Source organism: Sus scrofa, chromosome 15, assembly GCF_000003025.6.
Source record: "Sus scrofa isolate TJ Tabasco breed Duroc chromosome 15, Sscrofa11.1, whole genome shotgun sequence".
Taxonomy (NCBI): domain Eukaryota; kingdom Metazoa; phylum Chordata; class Mammalia; order Artiodactyla; family Suidae; genus Sus; species Sus scrofa.
The window spans coordinates 122,683,458-122,693,432 of NC_010457.5; positions in this window are offsets into that span (position 1 = coordinate 122,683,458).

Below are 9,975 nucleotides of genomic sequence, written 5' to 3' on the forward strand. Positions count from 1 at the left end.
ATAGTGTAAGCTTCATCAAAAACATATTTTAGACATTGAGTAATATGGAAACAGACATTTTATTTTACTTAATTTTCTGCTTTTGTGCTTACCTCCAAGGGTTTTAGATGTATTTCATTCACCTCTTTGGGGAACATAAGCTTCCTACAAAATTTCAAACTCCCTTTTAACATTCTATATGTTTACCCTAATTTTTAGCAAGTCACCTTGAGAGAGCATATTTTTTTTCTTTTCCAATTATTTATTTTAATTAATAGAATTCCTTTTTAGAGCAGTATTAGTTTATAGAAAGAGTGAGCTAAGAGCGTTCCATACTCTTCTGTTTTTGGGGAATAGTTTGAGAAGGATAGATATTATCTCTTCTTCATATGTTTGATATAATTACCCTATAAAGCCATTTGGTTCTGGACTTTTTTTGTTGAGAGTGTTTTTTATTAGAAATTCAATTTCACTGTGACTGAGCATGCTGTTCAGATTGTCTATTTCTTCCTGATTAAGTCTTAGAAGATTATTTCTAGAAATGTGTCCATTTATCCTAGGTTGTCCAATTTACTGACATGTAACTGTTCCTAGCACTCTCTTATGATTTTCGTATCTCTCTGGTATTGGTGGTTGCTTCTCCTCTTTCGTTTCTTATTTTGTTTATTTGGGTCCTTATTACTTTTCTTTTTGGTGAGCCTGGCTGAAGTTTTATCAGTTTTATTTATCTTTTCAAAGAGCCATTCTTACTTTCATTCATCTTTTCTATTACTTTTTTTTTTTTTTTTTGGTCTTTTTTTGGCCTTTTCTAGCGCCGCTCCTGCAGCATATGGAGGTTCCCAGGCTAGGGGTCCAATCAGAGCTGTAGCTGCTGGCCTACACCAAAGCCACAACAATGCGGGATCCCAGCCGCGTCTGCAACCTACACCACAGCTCGCGGCAACGCTGGATCCTTAACCCACTGAGCAAGGCCAGGGATCGAACCCACAACCTCATGGTTCCTAGTTGGATTCGTTAACCACTGAGCCACGATGGGAACTCCTCTATTACTTTTTTATGGTCTCTATTTTATTTATTTCTTCTCTGATCTTCATTATTTCATTCTTTCTGATGACTTTGGAATTTTTTTCCCTAATTCCTTCAGATGGAATATTAGTTTGTTAATTTGAGATTTTTCTTTCTTTCTTTCTTTTTTTTTTTTTTTTTTTTGCAGTAAACCTGAATTGCTTTTATCTTTTCTCTTCAAACTTCTTTCATTGCACCTCGTAGATTTTGAAAAGTCGTGTTTACGTTTTCATTTGCCTCAAGGTATTTTCTGATTTCCTCTTTGACTCATTGTTTTTTTAGTAGCATGTTGTTTAGTTTCCACATATTTGTGCCCTTGTCATTTTTTTTCCTCTAGCTGATTTCTAGTTTCATAACACTCGTGATCAGAAAAATTGCTTAGTATAATTTCTGTCCCTTAAAATTTATTGAGACTTGTTTTGTAGCCTAGCATGTGATGTATTCTGGAGAATGCTCCACATGTACTTTAAAAGGATGTGTATTCTCCTGGTTTGGGGTGGAATTTCCCATAGATATCTATCAAGTCCAATTGATCTATTGTGTCATTTAAGACCAATCTTGTCTTACTGATTTTCTGTCTGAATGATATGTCCAGTTGGGTGTTAAATCTACTATTATTGTATTATTGCCAATTTCTCCTTTTATCTGTTACATTTGATTTATATATTTAGATGCTCCCATTTGGGATACACACACACACATACATATATATATATATATATATATATATATATATGTTATCAAATGTAATATCCTCTATTTTACTGATCTTTTTATCATTTTATAATGCAATTTTTCATCTTTTGTTATAAACTTGGTTTCAAAGTATATTTTGTCTGATAAGAGTATTGCTATCCCTGCTTTCTTGTCATTTCTATTTGCATGAAATATCTTTTTCTTTACCCTCACTTTCAGTCTATATGTGCTTTAGTTTTGAAGTGAGTCCCCTGTAAGTAGCATATAAATGTATCTTATTTTTTAATCCAACAAGCCACTCTATGTCTTTTGATTGGAGCATTAGTTCACTGACATTTAAAGTAATAGCTAAAATGTATGTATTTATTGCTACTTTATTACTTGTTTTTCAGATGTTTTTGACTTCTTACCTGTCCTTTCCTTTTTCTTTTACTTTCTTCCCTTGTGACCTGATAATTTTCTTTAGTGATTTACTTGTGTTTCTTTCTCTCCTGTTTTGTTTATCTTTTTTTTTTTTCTTTTTCTTTTTTTTTTTTTTTGTCTTTTAGGACTGCAACCATGGCATATGGAGGTTCCCAGGCTAGGGGTTGAATTGGATGTACAGCTGCTGGCCTACACCACAGCCACAGCAACACCAGATCCAAGCTACATCTGTGACCTCCACCAAAGCTCACAGCAATGTGGGATCCTTTAACCCACTGAGCAAGGCCAGGGATCAAACCTACATCCTCATTGATGCTAGCCAGATTATGCTGAGCCATGATGGGAATTCCTTTATTGCAGGCTTTTGATATATGTTTACCATGGTGTTCATATATGTCTACTTTTATCTATTTGTTTTAAACAGGTAGTCTTTATGTTCAAACACATTCTAAAATATTAAAATTTTTTACTCCCTTGTGATGTAGTACTTTAGATCTTCATGTTTATTCCCTTACTGATTATTATAGATGCACTTGATTTTATAATTTTTGGTCTTTTAATTAACATGCTGACATATATATATATATATATATATATATATATAGATGCCATGTATTTTGTATGTATAATCCAGGTGGATATTCCCTACTTTATAGATTCTTACTTCTTTCCACTTATAGAAGCCTCTTCAACATTTCTTTTGGGGTAGATTTAGTATTGGTGAAGTAGTTTTTGCTTGTTAGAGAAATTCCTTATCTTTTCTTCAATTTTGAATGATAATCTTGCTGGATAGAGTATCCTAAGTTGCAGATTTTACCTTTTTAGCCCTTTAAACATAATGACACTTCTTTCTGGCCTGAAAATTTTCTGTAATGCCTATAATATGAATATTGGCATGTTTGATATTTTTCCAAAAGTCCCTTATACTATTCTCATTTTTAAAAATTTATTTTTCTTATTGCTGTTCTGATTGAGTGATTTCCATTACTCTGCCTTCCAGATCACTTATGTGTTTTCCTGTAAAAGTGTGATGGAAACTTGATTTTCTGCCAATAGATGTTGAGAAACAATAGTTTTGTTCTTTTTTAAAATATGTTTTGAATAGTCTCCACTTGATTTGTATTTTGAATTCTGAGCAACATACAATTAGAGATTGCAAATCCCGCAAATAAAGGCAGCAACAGCACCTTGTTAAAACCAGCAAATGTAAAATGTCCTCAGGGAAGAATGTGTTCTAGGAACAGAAAAAGAATACTGTGGCTGGACCATAATGCATAGCAGAGAAAATGGTACCGGAGGAGGTAGATGATTGGGATGGGGCCAGATCATGTAGAGCTTTGGAGGCCACAGAAAGGTGTTTGGATTTGTTACAAATAAGATGGGAAGTCCTTAATGATTTTTAAGTGACATCTGAGTGTGTGCTTCAGTCTTGGCCAAAATTGATTTATAAAATAATTTAATAATAATTCCACAGTTTGACTATGTTGCCCTTGAAATTTCACGAGAATATGTGGAATTTTCTATGCTATTCAACACTTAATAGTGCTAAAGCACAATTTTATTTATTTACTTATACATTGAACTGAACCTATTTAGTAACAACAATTTTAAAACAAGTTGTTTGCTACTACCTATCAAAATTATTAAATGTATACACACACACACACACACACACACACACACACACACACATAATGGCTTTCTTGGTTTATTTCAACGTTCTCCTTGAGCACCTAATAAGGGGTTGTATACAAGAGTTGTAAAACTAGCATAGATAACCCCATTATCAAAAATCTATTGTTAACCTTAAAACATTCTTATAGAAATCTTCCTCCCACTGTTAGGCTAAAATATCAATACGACTAGTGAATATTCATTTTACATCATAAAATTGGAAAACATAATTGGGCAAGCACATTATAATAGGCCTATACTTACTCAGATAAAATAGGAAATGGCCTATGTGTTATAAATGATAAGGCCACAAGGATATTTTTCCCCCTTAATTGTCCTTAATTTGGAGCAGTTAGTGTCTAGTGTGCACCTTAAAGTTTATTTGTGCACGATAATAGGATAGAGCACAGGTTACTTAAGGTTACTTAAGTTACTAGGTTATCTTTTTATACTAGAACAGTAGATCCTGAGATACGAGGAAAAATATGTTTTGAGGGAAGAGATTTTGAAAAATAAGCTTACAGGTATATGAATAAAAGGAGGGGAAGGATGTATAAGGGACTCAACCTACCTCAAACTTTTGCCAGATCTGATCTTACCTTTTTACAATATTTAGAGTCGTTTCACTTTTTAGGTAGCAGTTACATTCATGAATTTGACTCTCTGGATGAGGTTCAATTTCTTCTTAACAATATTATCAGTATTGAAAAACATTTTTATATACATTTCATGGCTATACATTAGTAACATACTACTTGTTTCAAAATTAAAACTATATTTTTATTTGAATTATTGTTAGTGACACCTCAAACTAATTTTGAAGATTCAGTGAAGGCAATCAAGATTATAGAAAACTCCCATCTCTTTTGTAAATCAAAAATACATTTAGAGATATTAATAAGAATAGTTATGTTAATTTAGAGATATTTAGATAACAATCTAAATTTATAATTTAGAGTATTTGGATGTGGATATCTGAAGTTATGAAAGTGAAACAAAAGGTTATAATATTTTTTGTTATTTTGGGATATCATGTGTTCTGTATTTTCGAAGTAGAGACTAAGATGATGTGGTAAATATTTTAACTGTTTCTTAAAGTGAGCTTATTAAAAGTGATTAATTTGAGCATAATTCTAAGATTGAAATGTGAAGGAATATCTTTTGTTTATTGTCTTTTCTCTTTACTCAATAATGTGGCAAAGATAGGATTGAAAATGGAACAAATAAATACATATTTTTTTGATTCTGGGACTTTGTATGGTTAGATTTGTTATTAATACAATAAAATAGCATCAATGGTATTTTTGCCTTCAACTTTAAATAAGTATTCTCATTTGATAAATGTTGACCTTTTCTATGTAAGATGGCACAAAAGAGAATTCATTTATTAATCATCTCTGTGGAGTTCCCGTCGTGGCTCAGTGGTTAACAAATCAGACTAGGAACCATGAGGTTGCGGGTTCGATCCCTGACCTTGTTCAGTGGGTTAAGGATACAGCGTTGCTGTGAGCTGTGGTGTAGGTTGCAGATGCGGGCTCAGATTCCACGTTGCTGTGGCTCTGGTGTAGGCCGGCGGCTACAGCTCTGATTCTACCCCTAGCCTGGGAACCTCCATATGCCACAGGCACGGCCCAAGAAATGGTAGAAAAGACAAAAAAAAAACAAAAAAAACAAAAAAAAACCCCCAAAAAATCTCTGTTCTTAGCACTTTAAAGAATGCTAACCACTAGTAATAAACGAGTATGCTTAACTTTGTGAAGGTGAGTTTCCTTCTTTTTTTCTTTTCTAGACACTAGATCATCACAAGGTCAAGTGGCAGATGGTTTGAGAGTTCTGCCACAGACATGTTACATAGCAACTATGGGTGAAAATTGCTACACAAAAATAATTACCCCACACTCAGCCTAAAGCAAGGAACATTTATTGTACCACAGACATTCTAAGTTTCAGGGAACTGAAAGCAGCTTAGTTGGGTGGTTCTGGCTGGGAGGTCTCTCTTAGGGTTGCAGTGAATGTGCTAGCTAGGGTTACTGGCTAACAGTGTCTGGGTGCCCCCTTCTAACAAGTTAGAAGACTAACTCACATGGAAGCTGTCTGGAGCTCTTTGTTTCTTGTCATATGGTCTTCTCCATAGGGCTGCCTAAGTGCCCTCAAGACACTGCAGCTGGCTTCTCCTATCTCTCTCAGAAGGAGTAAGGCAGAAGTCACAGTGTCTTTTATGATTTAGCCTCAGAAGCACCATCTCATCCCTTCTGCCATGTTCTATTTGTCGCCCAAGCCAATCCTTAAACATCAAGGGAAGAAATTACAGGGGGACATGTGTATCAAGAGGCAGAGATCATTAGGTGTCGTAATGGAGCCGAAGGTTAATTAAGTGGGAGGATATTAATTGGGTATACATTTCCTCTTCCTTCTGTTCTTCCTCTTCCTCTACCACCTTCTCTCCCACCTTCTCTTCCTCCTCCTTCTGCTCCTAGTATTAAGACTCACAAACATTAAGATCAGTCATGCAATAGCTACAAACCTAAAAACAGATATGCATTTATGCCCATATACAGAAATGAGCTAATAGGCAAATGGACCTATTCACCTGAAATTTAAAAATAAATATAAAAATTCCCCATGTGCAAAACGATTAAAAAAAAAGAATGACCTTTGATTCATACCCTAAAGAAAGCCACAACTAAGCAAACATCACTTCCTATTTTACTAGAAAATACTGGTAATTTTATTAAATTAATGGAGCCATTTTTCTTAACTATACTTGGTTAGCTTAAGTGTTTCTAAATATTTTAAAATAGTCTAAACGTTTAAAAATTATTTTAAGACAATAATGATTCCCCATCATTTGCGCAAGTCTTTTATGCTAATTTGCATATGGGTAGGCTCCTGGTTGGTGATGAATAAATAAAAGATTAAATAGCATTTCCATATAGAAGCTTCCATATACCATTTGGTTTTGAATGGTACACAGCAAAATGGTCTTTTCAAGAATTTTTTTCAAAGTTTGATTCGTGAATCATCAGCATAGGAATTACTAGCAAAGCTTAAAACAAATGTGGATCCTTGGGCCCCACCCAAATTCTACTGAATCAGAATCTCAGGGGATAGTCTGGGCATACACATTTCAGCAAGTTCTTAGGTGGTACTTGTGCATATTAATGTAGTCAAGCTGATGATTTTAGCAATATGTTTTCCAGATTTAGAGAAACCCTACTGCCCATCTTTGTTCTAGCCAGGACACTTTGAGGACAAGTTTTCCTTGCCTGGGCTTGGGCTCCATTTTCCTATGTAACTATAACACAGAATCACAGCATAGAGAAGACTGGGTCCCATCCTGGGCAAAAGCACAAGCCTTTCTGTCCCATTTGAGCCCCAGCAGTTTCCCTCACTTTCTGTGGGAGGAGAAGGATCTGAAAGCCCAGGACTCTGATTCATGCCTAGCAAGTCAAAGCAAGACTCAATAGTGTGTGTTCTTTTTAAATACTTTTAAATTTTAAAAGTTTTCCATTTTTCTTTAGTGGAAATAATAAACTGCTTTTAATAATGTTTCCTCTGATTCAGAAAGTTGTGTGTTTATTTTAGTGTGGCTAATCAATGAGTTCCAAAAGTTTTATAATTTTTTTCTTTCTTTTTTTTAAAACTTCTATGGGGCAATCAAAGGCTAAATTCTAAAGGATTTGAAAATGTCAACTTGTAATACAAACTGGATTGGCCCCAGGGCCTGAGATCAGGACCATAACTCACTGTGTTTACAAACTATATCATTTGGTCTGGTGTGCCAACTGTAAACTCACCAATAATTATAGTAGAGGATGAATTACAGTCAGCTTCTTGCCTTTTTTTCCCTGGTATCTGAACTGTCATGACATATGGATTCTTCATCAGCCCTCAAATCACACAGAGGGCTTCCCTAGAAGCAAGCCTTGAAATCAATAGGCAGCTAGGCTTTTAGATGAAGTATGGAATTACTATAGACTTTTTAAGAGGGAGAGAAAATGATTTCACTAAATGAATCCCCTATGTTATTCCAGCCAGACATACACACATCTGTGATCTTTAATAGAAAGTATAAAAATGTAACATTCTGTTAGGTAACTTACACATTTGGAAAGTCTATTTGTGTTCAGCTTCTCTTCAGCTATTTGTGTTCCCTTTGTTATTCCTTCCCATCCAATTCTCCCCTTTTGTATTGAAAGGCATGCTATTGGGTACCAATCTGTGGGTAGAATTGTGATACTCAGTTTCTCTCTCAATTACCTTTTTTTCCCCTCTTTCTCCATCCTCACATCTTTTTTTCCATCTGTCCTTTTTCTCTCACCAATTATATAGCATCCAAAGATGTGGTGTCATTTTAATTTGGTCTAAGCAAGAGATGCTTATTTTATGTCCGTGTAAGCAAGAGGAAGGTGAGTGGCTAATGGTCTTCAAGACTGGCTGCTTCCTATTTCCAAGATTTGCCATCTAAGGAATGTACAAACCCTGAATTGTCAAACATTATCCTTAAATTTGTGGTCAAAATTATAGTGGTCTTGACCACTTCAAATGAGTAAAGACATGTCGCTTATCCATGAATTGACAAAAAGCCTAGAATAGACAGGCTTAAAACATTGCATTTTCTCTGTATTATACTGACATGGCTACAGATACATGAATAAGTATCTTCATTTTTGGAAGGTTTAATAAAAGTATTAGAAATTAATGGACAGAAGAGTAAGGATAAAGCAGATGATATATTTTACTGTAATAAAGATGTGAGCTGACATATGAAGAAGCACTACGCTTGTGTGAGTGTGGGTCCATCTGAGAAGCATGTGTTTTTCTACCAATACATTGTTGGGAACTATGGGCTGCCATGGACCTATACATGATATCAAGGTACTCTTAGAAATTGTGAATCCGGTAGAGAAAGAAGCTAGCAGGATGAGGGACAAGAAAAGATGATGGCTTGGAGGAAAATGTTATACATTATAAGGTAGGAAAAAAATGGCAATTTGTTAATTTTTAAAAAAATATATTTTAGAATTTTTTTTCTATTAATACTCAATATTGAGGGAGTGGGAAAGAAATTATCACAAGGAAATAAGTTTTGTCATCCTCCAGTTCTAAAATGCTATGGACTAGCTCATCAATGGGTAAGACTGGACATAACTATCAGGAAAAGTTAACAGTGACTTTAGAATCTAACAAGTCCCATGTTCTAGATTTCCTTCTATCTCCTTCAAGGGCGTATAGGCTTTCTACGGAGGGACCAGGGGAACAGCCTGATTGGTTCAGAACAGCTCCTTCTTGTGTTTTTTTTGTTTGTTTGTTTGTTTTTGTTTTTTGTTTTTTGTTTTTTTGAGTCTCAAATTCATAGTCAGTTCCTAAGCAATCAATATTTGCCAAGGCCAAGGACTCCTTCCTTTGATGTATTTGTTGTATAATTTATTTTCTTCTTCAAGTGTCTAGTGTTCACTATAATTTGACATAATGTATAAAAATTGTGATTTTTTTTCCTTATCCCAAAATACTTTCCAAAATTACGGTAATTATTCTGCCCTACATCAGCAATGTAACAAAAAGGATTTTGTCATTTTTTTATTATGTCATATACTTACGTGATGGGTAATGATACGCATTTTTAAAATAATTTATCTCAAGGCTACTCACTCATGAATTTTCTTTCTCAGGTCAAAACTACTTCTTATTTGATTATCAGCTTGGTTTTTAAAAATACACAAATTTCCCTAAATTCAATACTGCTCTATTACTTTGACTTCCTTTTTTAAAAAATCTATAGAAATTAAAAAAAAGATAGTACTGCTCTATTAGAACATTCTATGAATATTGATATTTCTCAAAATATGTTCTTATTCTTCAGACCTACTGTAATGAAAATATGGAAAGAGCTTCTGACTTATTTGAAAAAAAAATCAATGAAAATATCAGGACAAGGCATAATGTCAAGTAAGTTCAATAATCAGACCACAGCTAATGGCTAAAAAAATCATGAGGTGGCAAGAATGAAGTTTTATGTCTGTTCAGGTTACTAAACAAAGGGCTAACTGATCTTCAACTGACGTGAAAATAATCTAGAATTTATTGTGCACTCCATCAGGCTTTCTGAAAGGTCATCTCATTAACATTTTGCATTTA